This window comes from Nerophis ophidion, linkage group LG18, assembly GCF_033978795.1.
Source record: "Nerophis ophidion isolate RoL-2023_Sa linkage group LG18, RoL_Noph_v1.0, whole genome shotgun sequence".
Lineage (NCBI taxonomy): Eukaryota > Metazoa > Chordata > Actinopteri > Syngnathiformes > Syngnathidae > Nerophis > Nerophis ophidion.
Genome location: NC_084628.1, coordinates 14,521,615 through 14,537,858, shown reverse-complemented (window position 1 = coordinate 14,537,858; position 16,244 = coordinate 14,521,615). Strand labels below are relative to the sequence as shown.

The following is a 16,244-nucleotide window of genomic DNA, read 5'->3' as shown; positions in this document are numbered from 1 at the left end:
GGAATGAGTGAGTGAAAACAAAAGAGAGGCGGAAGATGGAGTGGGAGATGTGAAGGAATCCATTTAACAGGTGTCAATGGCCTTGTTGGGGAGGGAAACACATTTTCCTCCACAGACTCCCAAATGAAGCAAATCACTGATGTGTGAGCGCCCGACAAACCATTTACAACCAAATGTGACAACGGACAACAAACAAAAACACTGAAAAATACACACCATGTGACCTTTTGGGGCGCGGTGTAAGAAAGAAAAAAAAAAAAAAGTATGACGTGGGGTGTGAATAGAGATGCATGAGCAGGGAGAAAAAGAGCTTGTGAAGGACGCAGCTGAAGTCAAGTGTAAAAGCGCCATCTAATGGAGAAACCCAGGGATGCTACACATATCACTACATTCAAACCCACTGTAAGGTTAAGGTGCAGTTTGTGAGAGAGTGAATAAAGAGGGGAGTACAGTAGGTGGGAGAGAAGAGACGCGGCCAAGGTTCGCACAAACATATTCAATAGTCTTTAGCCAGGGCAATGAAGTGTACAGAATATCGACCTGGGTGACAGTGTAAGTATAGCATTGCATGCAAGGAGCTCGGTCAACACAAACGTGGTTATGGCAACTGTTTCAATTGCTGAGCGGGTTCAAACAGGCGTTGAAATAGAGAATTTTCATTGATTTTTGTGCACAGTTTGGTTTAGGCACGCTTAGTTAGCTTGCTGCTGATACTCAAGTGGTTGTTCATGGCTGATAAAACGATAAGATTATATCAGTTTGCCAACCCTCCCTGAAAAAAAAGAATGTCCTGTAGTACCACCAAAAGTACGTGGCCCGTATTGAGTTCTAAAAGTAATATACTTTTTACCGTACTATATATAGTGAGAATTATAAGTACTTTGCAACATGTTGATGGAATTATATATATACAGTATATATATATATATATATATAAGGGCACTTTATATGAAAATGTATTGCCAAATCTTCCCTGCTCTGTCACCAAGGAGATAATCAAAACTAATTAAATCAAAACACGTAAAGGCAAATAAATAAATTTAAATAAAAAACAATAGAATTAAATAAAATGTATGTACAAGTGTAACTACCAAAAAAACCCTACAACACAATACTCATATATATATATATATATATATATATATACACACACACACACACACACACACACACACACACACACACACACACACACACAGGTATATATACACAAACCCCGTTTCCAAATGAGTTGAGAAATTGTGTTAGATGTAAATATAAACTGAATATGTAGCATATTCAGTTAAATATGCTACAATGACAACATATTTGATGTTCAAACTGATAAACATTTTTTTTTTTTGCAAATAATCATTAACTTTGGAATTTGATGCCAGCAACATGTGACAAAGAAGTTGGGGAAGGTGGCAATAAATGCTTAAAAGGTGAGGAATGCTCATCAAACACTTATTTGGAACATCCCACAGGTGTGGAGGGTAATTGGGAACAGGTGGGTGCCATGATTAGGTATAAAAACAGCTTCCCAAAAAATGCTCAGTCTTTCACAAGAAAGGATGGGGCGTGGTACACCCCTTTGTCCACAACAGCGTGAGAAAATATTCAAACAGTTTAAGAACAACGTTTCTCAAAGTGCAATTGCAAGAAATTTAGGGATTTCAACATCTACGGTCCATAATATCATCAAAAGGTTCAGAGAATCTGGAGAAATCACTCCATGTAAGCGGCATGGCCAGAAACCAACTTTGAATGACCATGACCTTCAATCCCTCTATGAAACTATGAAAAAAACTGCGATTTATAGTCCGAAAAATACGGTACATAATGAAATCAGCAATGTGATGAAGCTGCAATATTTGAGGGAGTACTGTATTGAGAATAACCAGATCTTTGGTTTCTCTTTGGTCTCTAAAAATGAAAATCATCCAAGAAAATAATATCGAAGATATTTTGAAAATATATTTAAAAATTAAAAAAATGTAATTGATAAAAAGTAACAGATTAAAAGTTAGTATTATCTCACAATATAAATAATGACGTTTTAAGTGTGTACGTGTGACGGAGGCCAGCAGGTGCGGCTGTGCCAAGTGTTTGAGGCAGGTCACTGCCTGACACATTAAGAGCTCGCTCTGAACAACAATTTCACAGCTCAGGCTTTTAGTCAGGTGCATAGTGCACTCAACTCTCATCGGAGGACCCAGGTTGGAGCCCCGGGCGGAATGTAAGGAGCGGCATTCACTACTGGGGTCATTCTATCCAAAAGAGGGTGCCACAAAATCATTTTACGGGCATGTGAAAAAATGAAGACAACCTATGGTGTTTATACTGTATAAACACTGGCCATATTAAGATGTTTTTGTAAAACAACAGCTTCCACGCAACCACATGCCTCCCTATGCAACACATCTACTTCTAAGGCTGGTCATCCCCCCCGTTTTGCATGCCTGGCAAACATTCCCCCATCATCGTTGTTGTGACTCTATTTTTCTACGAGCGCCTTCACAATTGTGATGCTTTGTTGGAGAATTCCAAGGCCATGGAGAGCAGGTGCCGGTGCATTGTGACAAGCGCAATTTATCGGCTGCTCCCAAGCAGGGGGAAGTCGTTCAATAATGTGCTAGGAAAGATTAATCCTGCCGCACAAATACCAAACGCGGGACTGGAGCTCACAGGACGCGGTGCCAGAGCTAATTTAAACAGGCGGGACGACCCCCACCACAGTAGTTAGTTGTAAAATAGCGAAATATTTGCATCCCACATCCATTTAATTACACTTAATCTCTGTAGCGTGATATCAGATCATAAATCAAAGAGTGCCGAGCTACCACAAAGGCCATACGTTACACCTTTGGACACTTTGCTATAATTTGTTCTGGAGGCGATGCAGTTGTGACTTTGCGCGCAGGAAAGGTCAAGACAAGACAAATGAATTGCCAGCGAGCATCAGGCTTTTGTAGCTTTTGCCTCACCTGTAGATATAAATAACATCCTAGCGCACAAAGCGCGCGAGTGTTGGCCACAGGGAGATGACAGGTCGCAGTTCTTCTGGAAGTGCTTCATTGACAGGCAACATTGCACTAAGACAAAGTAAATACATACTTTAAAAAGATGGGATTTATTTTGAATTGATGGCCAATGATGCTTCAGTTTTGAAGACCAATACAAGTCCAAACAAATTAATTGAAGGATGTAGGAACCACTACCTGTTTTCTTACATGCTTTTTTTATTTCTCTTTGCTATTTGGGCTTATTGGACCTTATTTAGAATAAAAGCTAAGAAAAATCTTTTTGATATGATGTACTTAATCCATAAGTACACAAACGTGTACCTCATGTTTAGTGACATGCTAATTCTTATTTTTACACTTTTTTTTCCTAATTCCATTATATGTTATACTTTTCTGATACCACCAGATGGTGGTTTAAGTGTCCACATAAGAGGCCATAAGACCCCAATTCAGTAGTGTACACCCATCCATCCATTTTCTACCGCTTGTGCCTTTCGGGGTCACATAATTTTAGAAACAAGAGCTAAAAGGTGCTTTCCACGCATGTTGTCACTAATCCTTTAGAGGTTTTAATACAACTGAGCCAGTGTAGGTGAAAATATGGGGAAAAAACACATATTGTGATACAGGTGACCAAGCAAATAACTATTAGAATTAGTGTGGTAATAGTTCACCTATTCCTCCTAATATATAGAATGTATTGTCAGTATACACATGTACAATGAGATTAAAAGGAGCTTCTTTTCTGGTGCAGACATGCGATAGAAAACAACAACAAAAAAATTAAAAAAGGTACAATTGGAATGAAAAACGGGATAAGGAATAACACGTGTATTGTTCTGACTCTAAACAATGTGGAAAAATTTGTATAGCAGTGTGGATTATTCAGAGATATGAGCACCCTTAGAGGGAAAAAAAGAACATTGAAGAAGGGAAAAAAAAATTAAAATGTTGAAAATCAAGACTACATTTCTTGCAATTAAGTGCATTCTACACTATATCTTACCCTTAGATTTATTCTCATCTACCAACCTCTTTTGGCTGCCGTTTTGACACTTACGTATTGTACCACACATTTTTTTTGTGAATAATTTACTAACATTATTATCATTGAAAATGCCATGTAAAATTCTATAACATGCATGCAAAGAACTCAGAAAACGCTTCCAATTTGGCAACTCTAACCTGTAGCCACGCCCCCTGAGGTTTTGTGATCTGTTTAAAATCCGTCACGTCAAACATATACCTTCTCGCTGGCTAATAATACATTTTCTAGAACTACAACTGGCTCGGAACTAACAATGTTCGGATTTTTAATTACCCAAATATGATGTGCAGCAAAGTTGACAGCCGTTAACGTCGTGTCTCGGAGAGTCAACTGAGGCGATAACAAGTAAGCTAACTCAAAGTTTAGCTAACTAGTGAACTCGTTTTGGTGGTCCTGATCGTCTTCCTGTCCTGCAACTCAGTGTATTGTTTAGGCTAGAGGAACAAATGTTGTACAGATTGTATTTTTTTATATATATTGTTTCAAAAAACGCAGAAGTGATATTTTGAAACGAAAATTAATGATTAAAAATGCAGGTATCCGTGTTTTCGTGAAAATTTCACATGCTTGATTATTGCACTTTCCGTAAGAAAAAAAATAATGCACAGATTGAATGGTTTTATCGTAAAGAGTGGATAATGGACGATGAGAGTTATGATACACAGCACTGTATTGCACAGTAGTTCAGTGACAAGTAATAATAATTTGAAAAAATTATTGACTCAACTGTTTCTTTTTACTCTAATTCAACCTTCCTAATATCATATGTGTATAATCGACCATCCTTGTAATTATACATTTTACAATGAGCCATGGGTCAACAAAAAAATGCCCCAAAACACTCATAAATAAAATGTGAGTCAATATTCACACATGCTTCGTTTTACCGTAATTTGATTTAAACATGGTTTAAATGGGGATATGCTATTAACTAGAGATATCCGATAATATCGGCCTGCCTGCCGATATTATGGGCCGATAAATGCTTTAAAATGTAACATCGGAAATTAACGATATCGGTTTCAAAATGATCGGTATCGTTTTTAAAAAAAAAACGCAGCTGTGTACACGGACGTAGGGAGAAGAACAGAGCACCAATAAACCTTAAAGGCACTGCCTCTGCGTGCCGACCCAGTCACATAATATCTATGGCTTTTCACACACACAAGTGAATGCAAGGCATACTTGATCAACAGCCATACAGGTCACACTGAGGGTGACCATATAAACAACTTTAACACTGTTACAAATATGCGCCACACTGTGAACCCACACCAAACAAGAATGACAAACACATTTCGGGAGAAAATCCACACTGTAACACAACATAAACACAACAGAACAAATATCCAGCCCCCCTTGCAGCACTAACTCTTCCGGGAGGCTACATTATACACCCCCCGGGCCCCCAACCCCGCCCACCTCAACCTGCTCCTGCTCTCTCAGGGAGAGCATGTCCCAAATTCCAAGTTGCTGTGTTGAGGCATGTTAAAAATAATAATGCACTTTGTGACTACAATAATAAATATGGCAGTGCCATATTGGCATTTTTTTCCATAACTTGAGTTGATTTATTTTGGAAAACCCTGTTACATTGTTTAATGCATCCAGCTGGGCATCACAACAAAATTTAGGCATAATAATGTGTTAATTCCACGACTGTATATACCAGTATCGGTTGGTATGGGTAATTAAGAGTGAGACAATATCGGAATATCGGATATCGGCAAAAAATCCATTATCGGACGTCTCTAGTCTTAATAATTGATGAATCCATTGATAACGGTTTGTGGAATAGATTAGTGATTTATCAAGTATATTAAAGCAACTAAGGAAAAAAAATGTTGATTAGTCTCAAAATATAGTCTAGTATAGTATCTAAAAATTAAATATGTTTCTTGGGATTTTTGTCTGTATAAAATATAATAGCACTTAATCATCTTGATTGATTATTGTTGTTTGTTTATATGTATCAGAAAATATCTAAACAATGCCCAACTCCAGTCAATTTTAGCAGCTTTTTTTTGGTTTGTCAACAAGTCTCCTAATGTTCCATGGCATTATATTGACACCAAAATGTATGTTTGCAAGTAATCTGTACAGAAAGATTATATGTTTGCTTAAACAGACTATTGTAACATCACAGTGCTTGTAGTTGGGGAAAAAGCAGGACAGACTTAATGGTCCTTGCTGTGGACCGATGTGGAATACTAGTGCTGTGACTGTGACCGAGTCCACTGGGGCGCGACTCCCCTGCACCTTACAGTAATGAATTTAACAGCATTTTCTAATATTTCATGAGCCTTTACATTTGGTGAATCAGAGCTAAGTTGACCGAAATTAAAAATAAACACTCCCACAAGCCTCTCACTTCTAAGGTAGAATGGTGCCTCACGTTCATTTAAAAAAAAAAGGAATAATATGGCGATGTCTACATTAAATGGGCAAAAAATGTTAAATGTATTAATTCAATACAGGAATATTACAGACCACAATACATTGTAGTTTAATGTATATTTACAGCATAATAAAGTGATATTTAATTTTTAATTAAAGCAAACTACGGTATTCCCATTTAGAAAACAGCATGAGCATGCCAATGAAGCAACAGTGACACTTAGTGGCCACAGAAAAAATTATCAAGATGACCCTCAAGAGTGTTTCACCCACCAAAGGATGCATAATGAAGAATTTTAAAGACGCAGTTGCCACGTTATCTATATTTTCATCTTTGTCCTTGATCTGTAAAAATATTGTTTCGTAACTCAGCCTTTTTAGAGTTTATATTTTCAGTTTGTCTTTCTAAATTGCTATAAATTGTATTTTTACAATGTCACGCTGTACTTTAGACAAGACTGCCGTAAAGTACTACATTATATCCCACAATTGAGTACAATACTGTAAAAAAAAAAAAAAAAAAAAATGGTCAGCACTAAAATCCTTGCAGCTCAGTCACTAGAGATTTACCATAAAATTGACAAAGGTACAATTTTTTTATTTATATTATCCATCCATCCATCCATTTTCTACCGCTTATTTCCTTTTTTTGGGCCGCGGGGGGCGCTGGCACCTATCTCAGCTACAATCGAGCAGAAGGCGGGGTACACCCTGGACAAGTCGCCACCTCATCGCAGGGCCAACACAGATAGACAGACAACATTCACACTCACATTCACACACTAGGGCCAATTTTTAGTGTTGCCAATCAACCTATCCTCAGGTGCATGTTTAATTCTGTGTAAAAAAAAAAAACTAACAAAAAAAACACTATAAATGTTATCGTAAATATCTGGCGACTCACTTGCCTGTATTTTACCATAAAATGTATGTATTCATTTATTTTCAATAGTGTCAACATTTTTATTTATTTTATTGATAATTTAATTATTCATAAATACATTATACATAAATACAAATAAATGAATAAATTACACATTTTCCATGATTCATATTATTGTTAGACATTATTTAATAGTTTTCCTCTCCATTAGAATATGGTAACATTTAAACACAAAAAATGAACAAAATAAAACATTTTGTAGATTACCGTATTTCCTTGAATTGCCGCAGGGCATATAGTATGCGCCTGCCTTGAATTACTACCGGGTCAAACTCGCTTCCCAAAATAATTAGCGCATGATTAGTATTACCGCCTGGTCAAACTTGTGACGTCACGAGCGACACTTTCCTTGTCATCATTTTCAAAACGGAGGAGGCTGATTTCAATACCGGTCATTTGAAATCGCATAAAGGGAAGAAGATTAAGAGCTATTCAGTAGGATTTAAGGTCCAAGCTTACATCACACTCAAATTTTTACCGCACACCTTTGGTAAGTGCCGAGGTGAGAAGAGGTTTTAAAATAATTAGCGCATGCTTACTTTTACCGCATGCCTTTGGTAAGCGCAGGAGTGAGAAGAGGTTTTAAATTAATTAGCGCTCCGGCGGCAATTCAAGGAAATACGGTAAATCAAATCTGCTTTTTCCTACTCTTTTTCAGAAATGTTGAGTTGTGCAAGTGTAAACATGCTGATTTTTTAAATGAAACGTTGTTGGACATACTTAAAATTTAAAAACTCTATACTTTTTTTATGCTCCGCTCCGAGGGAAGTTCTTCATCAAAAACAAGTTCTACCGTTGTTACGTAACATGCATGAGAAGGTGCTCTGGTGTCAGCAAATTATGCATAATATGGATTCTACAGAGAGATAAATGTGCAACACCAAAATAGAGCACAGTTAATCACGCAGCAGGCTATGTAAGGGAGTGAAATATGAAAGTGCTGCTTGCAAAAAGGTCGTTATTCTCAGTGTCCCACTTGGAAACTTTTATTAAACTATCAAGCGTGGTCTACAAGCTGACTATTTTTCATATTTTACAGTGCAAACAAAGCATTTATATTTTGTATAGGAGCCATGAGCTATTATGTGGATGCAAAAGACTAACACAAGGCATTTCAGTACTTACTTTGGCTTCCAGTGGAATCAGGAGGTGGAAGGCAGAAGATGAGCAGCGTCACTGTAGAGACTCCTATAATACATAGACACAAGTGGTTTCAACTTATTCTAAGACAGGATGTTACTTTTACATTACATTGTGGTTCATTCCAACCCCTAGATTTATTTACAACTTATTGATTAATGCTTGCAAAGATGCATGTATTTGCCCAGTGGGCACGGTCACATGACCCTGTTTCACCAATGCAACGTAAAAATGTTAGACCAGGGGTCCAAAGTGTGGCTTGTTGCCCGTTTTGAAAATACTATGGCAAAAAACATATGAATTGAAACTAAAGAGCGAACAGGTGGAAACAAACGAGAAGATGTTGCCATGCAGGCGGTTTTTTCGTCTCCCGAATTCAGAGGTCTCAAGGTTGGCAAGTATGCATTGACACCACTTGCGTGATGCAAGCAGAGAAACGTTCTGCCGCTTTTACGCTGGACCCGCACGCGCTCTTCCTCCCTCCCTCGCTCGCCCGCCTGCTCGCTCCCGCCCCCACTGTAAACAGTCCGGGTGGGTAAGACAACCGATCCGGTAGTTTCCGAAGCACTCCGCCGAAGGACCGAGCGACAATACAAAACTGTGGTGCACTGGACCCCAGCGCTGATACTCCGGCAGAGAGTCGCTGGGCGAATCGGACGTGTAACACGTTAATCGTGATGTTACCCCGTTCAGGGCTAATTGTGCTACCGTATCTGTAAACCCCACGGCGAACCCTCTCTTCTTCCCTCCAGCTCCAGACAGGGACGGTTTTTATTTGGCTCCGAAATACCCCTGCGTTAGTGGAAACGCGGCAAATGAGTGAAAGCGACAGATGTTGCCATGGAGACATGGAGAGGATTCTCTTACGTGTCTGGCTGCAGTCACACCAGGACACCGGTACACCTGTCCGTCAGTAATAAAGTTCCTGATAACCTGGACAAATTCAAACCGTTACGTTTTTTTTATTGTTTAATTTGCATTGCCTCACACCATGAACACTACATATATTTTTATATGAAGCCGGATAACACTCCGGGAGACGTCACTTTTTTGCGCTCGCGATCCTGGTACTTTCTGCCGACTGCCGTGTTGCTGTAGGGAGTAAAAGTGGAACGACACACATTGCAGAAATAACATTATTCTCCGTGCGTCAGCTAAATACAAATATATTCCACATCCCCAAACATGTCTTTTTCAAAGTCTGCAGGTGAAGAGAAAGGTTAGCGATGAATAAAGGCAATTCCAGGAAAAGTGGGAGATGCGATATTTCTTGGTTGAGCACATCAGCAACCCGACGTGTCATATTTGCACAGAGAAAGTTGCGGTGCACAGAGACGGCCCAAGGCATAAGCGAACTAAGCGCTTGCTTAGGGCCCCGCGGCCACCAAGGGGCCCCCAAAAGCTCTGCGGATAGCCTGCCCTCTTCCTGTGACTATTGCATCTGCAGAGCGGAGCTTTTCCAAGCTCAAATTAATAAAAAACTACTTGAGATCTTCCATGGCTCAAGAAACACTGAGTGGGCTGGCAGTGATTAGTATTAATAACAAAGTCGGCCATCAGATTTCTTACAGTGATGTCATAAATGACTTTGCTTCCAGAAAAGCCAGGAAGCACAGGTTTTAAGGAGTGGGTGGAGTGGTGTGGGTGGTGAAGAACAGAGGAACAAAACTGTAATGTGATGGTCAAATGTGTGAATTAAGGTAGTTTATTTTGATTTTTTTCCCCCAAAATTTTTGCACATCGTTATGCACATTTACATAGTTTTAATATGTAGTAACTTTATACTTGTTTATAAACCATTATGTTACTTTGTTTCTGGTAACACTGTTCATTAATATTATTTAAGTATTTGCTTGATATTTAATTTAATTATGTTGGTTTTAGTACTATTGAATTTGTTCCTTTTTATATGTATTTAAGTGATTTTATTGTTGCATTTTATTGTTTTTCTTGCACTACGAATTATTTTTGTACATTGCTGTTTCAGGTTTTTGTTACTAAAAATAATAAAATGAATCAGAATCAGCTTTATTGTCCAGTTATGTTTAACACACATGGAATTTAACTTCAGTAGACTGCGCTCTCTTTGTACAAAGTAAACATTAAATATAAATAATTAACTAAAAATATAAACTAGTAATTAAAGACTAATATATACAAGACTTATGAGACAAGATGACACTTTTACTGTAAATACAAAGCTTTATCACTTGGACTATTCAACCCCAGGTCACTCTTGTAGCTGAATGTTTTCTACATTTTAAGACTAGGAACCATATGTGGCACTCTGGACATCATGCGTTCATTCATTGGTATTATTTATGTTCTTAAATGGGCCACCCCCATATCTTTATAAATGACATGTCATTTGTAAAGACATGCCAGGCTGACAATAGGATAATGTAAACAAAACTGGCAGAGCCGCAATGAGTTTATAGTAAGTGCGTGAATGATCAACAATCAAAATTATTGGCAGAAACAGAGGGCCCCAAAATCAAATTTTTCTTAGGGCCCAATGGAAACTTGGGCGGTGCACAAGGGATACAATTTGAAATGTAATTATACAAACCCCGTTTCCATGAGTTTGAAAATTGTGTAAGATGTAGATATAAATGCAATACAATGATTTGCAAATCATTTTCAACCCATATTCAGTTGAATATGCTACAAAGACAACAGATTTGATGTTCAAACATTTTTTTTTTTTGCAAATAATCACTAACTTTAGAATTTGATGCCAGCAACACGTGACAAAGAAGTTGGGAAAGGTGTCAATAAATACTGATTAAGTTGAGTTATGCTCATCAAACACTTATTTGGAACGTCCCACGGGTGTGCAGGCTAATTGGGAACAGTTGGGTGCCATGATTGGGTATAAAAGCAGCTTCCATGAAATGTTAAGTAATTCACAAACAAGGATGGTGCGAGGGTCACCCCTTTGTAAGCAAATTGCAAGGAATTTAGGGATTTTACCATCCATGGTCCGTAAAACCATCAAAAGGTTCAGCGAATCTGGAGAAATCACTGCACGTAAGCGATGATATTTCGGACATTTGATCCATCAGGCGGTACCGCATCAAAAACCGACATCTGTGTGTAAAGGATACCACCACATGGGCTCAGGAACACTTCATAAAACCACGGTCAGTAACTACAGTTGGTCGCTACATCTGTAAGTGCAAGTTAAAAATACCATGTTAAGCCAAACCCATTTATCAACAATATCCTGAAACACCGCCGGCTTGGCTGGGCCCGAGCTCACATAAGATGGACTGATGCAAAGTGGAAAGGCGTTCTGTGGTCTGACGAGTCCACATTTCAAATTATATTTGGAAACAGAGGACGTGGTGTCCTCCAGAGCAAAGAGGAAAATAACCATTCGGATTGTTATGGGCGCAAAGTTCAAAAGCCAGCATCTGTGATGGTATGGGGGTGTATTAGTGCCCAGGGCATGGGTAACTTACACATCTGTGAAGGCACCATTAATGCTGAAAAGTCCATACAGGTTTTGGAACAGGTTATGTTGTCATCCAAGCAACGTTATCCTAGACACCCCTGCTTATTTCAGCAAGACAAGTGTTACAACAGCATGGCTTTGTGAAAAAAAGAGTGTGGGTACTTTCCTGGCCCGCCTGCAGTCCAGACCTGTCTCCCATCAAAAATGTGTGGCGCATTATGAAGCGTAAAATACGACAGCTGTTGAACGACTGAAGCTCTACATAAAACAAGAATGGGAAAGAATTCCACTTTCAAAGCTTCAACAATTAGTTTCCTCAGTTCCCAAACGTTTATTGAGTGTTGTTAAAAGAAAAGGTGATGTAACACAGTGGTGAAGATGCCCTTTCCAACTACTTTGGCACGTGTTGCACCCATGAAATTCTAAGTTAATTATTTGCAAAAAAAAAGAAAAGTTTATGAGTTTGAACATCACAAGTCTTGTCTCTGTAGTGCATTCAATTGAATACGGGTTGAAAAGGATTTGCAAATCATTGTATTCCGTTTATATTTACATCTAACACAATTTCCCAACTCATATGGAAACGGGGTTTGTATGTACATGGTGAGTAAGATGGCTGCTAGGGCGGGAAAGCCATTCAAAGAAGGTGAATTCATTAAAAAGTGCATGTTAGGTTTTTTTTAAAGAAATATTTTCTTGTGGTCCAGCCCCACCCAGTTTCTGCATCCAGTGGCCCCCAGGTAAATTGAGTTTGAGACCCCTGCTCTACATACTCGCCTATAGGGGCCAGTGTGTAGTAGCCAGACACATCCAGTAGATGGCGTAGTTGCCCTTTTGTTCCGACTAATTGGCATTTTACATTAAAGAGTAGGGCTTCACGGTGGCAGAGGGGTTAGTGCGTCTGCCTCACAATACGAAGTTCCTGCAGTCCTGGGTTCAAATCCAGGCTCGGGATCTTTCTGTGTGGAGTTTGCATGTTCTCCCCGTGAATGCGTGGGTTCCCTCCGGGTACTCCGGCTTCCTCCCACTTCCAAAGACATGCACCTGGGGATAGGTTGATTGGCAACACTAAAATTGGCCCTAGTGTGTGAATGTGAGTGTGAATGTTGTCTGTCTATCTGTGTTGGCCCTGTGATGAGGTGGCGACTTGTCCAGGGTGTACCCCGCCTTCCGCCCGATTGTAGCTGAGATAGGCGCCAGCGCCCCCGAAAGGGAATAAGCGGTAGAAAATGGATGGATGGATGGCATTAAAGAGTAGGGAGGAATTAAATCACAATACTAAGGATTTATTTTTCGTAAAATACAATTGTATGGCATGAAATAGGTATTTCATTGGCGAGCTAGCAACCAAATTTACATAACAAGTGAGGCAAAAGTATACTGTTGATAGGTGGCTGTGCATTAAAGTTAGCTAAAATGTTTGTTTCTTTGAAATTAATCACACGGTATGACTCATTCAGCATGTTAATACTTTAACAGTTGTTTGGATTAAATGGAGAGTAACACACAGGACCTTAAGAGAAAGAAATAGTCGTTTTCATATGTGGCAAAAGTGGCTAATTAGCAGTTGCCCACAGTTACACCTGAGCGTCCTCTCAAAGGCAGACATGTTTACCGTCAAAGAACGATAAACAAAGGTAAAATTGTTTTTACGTCAGTGCTTACGTCCACTTCTCTGAGCATGTATTTGTATTTATGTTCTATACACAGTGTTGAAGTTGAGATAAAGCAGACTTACCTCACCTGACGTCAAACAAACACGATGTGGAAAGTTTGGCCCGCGTTCATGCTGACAGGTAAAAGCATTGGTAGCGAAAGTGACGTCATGTTTCCGTAGGGTCAATATACATCAGGGGTCACCAACGCGGTGCCCGCGGGCACCAGTTAGCCCGTAAGGACCAGATGAGTCCCCCGCTAGCCTGTTCTAAAAAAATAGCTCAAATAGCAGCACTTACCAGTGAGCTGCCTCTATTTTTTAAATTGTATTCATTTACTAGCAAGCTGGTCTTGCTTAATTTGCTCTACATTTTTAATTCTAGGAGGGACAAAACTCAAATAGAATTTGAAAATCCAAGAAAATATTATAAAGACTTGGTCTTCACTTATTTACATAAATTATTTTATTTTTTTACTTTGCTTCTTATAACTTTCAAAAAGGCAAATTTAAAGAAAAAATACAACCATAAAAATGATTTTAGGATTTTTAAACACATATACCTTTTTACCTTTTAAATTCCTTCCTCTTCTTTCCTGACAATTTTAATTAATTTTCAAGTAAATTTATTTTTTTCATTGTAAAGAATAATAAATAAATGTGTATTTAATTTTTCATTTTAGCTTCTTTTTTTTCGACGAAGAATATTTGTGAAATATTGCTTCAAACTTCCATCCATCCATCCATTTTCTACCGCTTTTTCCCTTTCGGGGTCGCGGGGGGCGCTGGCGCCTATCTCAGCTACAATCGGGCGGAAGGCGGGGTACACCCTGGACAAGTCGCCACCTCATCGCAGGGCCAACACAGATAGACAGACAACATTCACACTCACATTCACACACTAGGGCCAATTTAGTGTTGCCAATCAACCTATCCCAAAATTCCAAAACATCTTCTGGCAAATCTAGAAAATCTGTAAAATCAGATTTATATTATAGTATTTCAAAGTTTTTTGAATTTCCTTTAAAACATTTTGTTCTGGAAAATCTATAAGAAATAATGATTTGTCTTTATAAATATAGCTTGGTCCAATTTGTTATATATTCTAACAAAGTGCAGATTGGATTTTAACCTATTTAAACATGTCATCAAAATTTGAAAATTGATCTTAATCAGGAAAAATTACCAATGATGTTCCATAAATTATTTTTTTTATTTTTTCAAAAAGATTTGAATTAGCTTTTTTTTTTTCTTTTTTTGGTTAAATTTTGAAATTTAAAGAGTCGAAATTGAAGATAAACTGTTTCAAAATTAAATGTTAATTTTTTTCATGTTTTCTCCTCTATTAAACCGTTCAATTAAGTGTTTTGTTCATCATTTATTCCCTAGAAAAAACCTTCCGTAAAAGGAAAGTAATTCATGATTTGTTAAAAAAAAAAAAGTTAGTGGCTAGCTAGTTAAAATGGGATATTGTGATTTCACAAGACTATCTTAGAAGTGATCATTCAAAAATGTTCAATTTGAAAAATGTGCACTTAGAGAAAGTGTAAAAATAAAGTGCTGCATATTTATATTTCTCTGTTTCTATATACATTTATTGTGGGAAATCATTAAGATGATCAGTGTTTCCACAAAGATAAATATTATTAATTATTAATAACAGAGCTAAAAGTAAATTGAGCAAATTGGCTATTTCTGGTAATTTATTTAAGTGTGTATCAAACTGGTAGCCCTTCGCATTAATCAGTACCCAAGAAGTAGCTCTTGGTTTCAAAAAGGTTGGTGACCCCTGATATACATGATACAATTCATTACATTAATGTTTGTTGTATTAGTCTTGTTTCATTGGTTGTCCAAACATTTATAGTATATACACGTTTTTACATAAGTTGTATAAAACCTGAGTGCAACCTTAGGTCCCAAAACAAGCGGTACATGTTTTCCTTATGTGAAAGATCACTTCATATGTTCGCAGTGTGAAAATTCGCCAAGAGTTGTTTTAAAGGTTTTTTTTTAAACACTATTGCATTGTGTTTTTAATTGCAAAGTTGTTATAATGTTATACTGTACACAAAGTATACACTTTCTTGTAAGACCTTTGACTCTTACATTAATCAATTGTACCATGAATTGATTAACGTGGACCCCGACTTAAACAAGTTGAAAAACTTATTCGGGTGTTACCATTTAGTGGTCAATTGTACAGAATATGTACTGTACTGTGCAATCTACTAATAGGTTTCAATCAATCAATCAATATGATAACTGACATTTTTAATAGACTTTATTGGTGGTAAATTACAATGCTTTTTCCACACAAAAAAAAGCATGCATCTCTTTCTTGCCGATTGAAAAACCACAAAATATTGTTTTGTATGATTGCAACACTTAACCACCGGATAGCGCCAGAAAATCATGATGCATAATTCTGAGCTTTGATGAGTGTGAACGAGCTAAACTGCCATAAAACGGCTGAAATTTTATAAAAAAAGAAAAAAAAAGACTGAGGGAAAATATATATAACATGGCATTTAATATACAGGTGGCCTTTTCCTCTGCATTCTGTGGATTTTATGGGACACGACCGCCACCATGGGTTG

General features: G+C 37.9%; 1 protein-coding gene across 1 annotated transcript in view; it reads right to left on the bottom strand.

Moving 5' to 3' along the window:
• The window catches only part of robo2 (roundabout, axon guidance receptor, homolog 2 (Drosophila)), a 1,004,723-nt gene extending 990,927 nt beyond the window's left edge, over nucleotides 1-13,796 (bottom strand). Inside the window, exons 1-2 of the mRNA XM_061877321.1 lie at nucleotides 13,729-13,796; nucleotides 8,519-8,581 (exon numbers count right to left, since the gene is read on the bottom strand). The gene's annotated coding sequence lies outside the window, so the exon portion shown is untranslated. The remainder of the gene's footprint in view (nucleotides 1-8,518; nucleotides 8,582-13,728) is intronic.
• Between the last annotated feature and the right edge of the window lie 2,448 nt (nucleotides 13,797-16,244).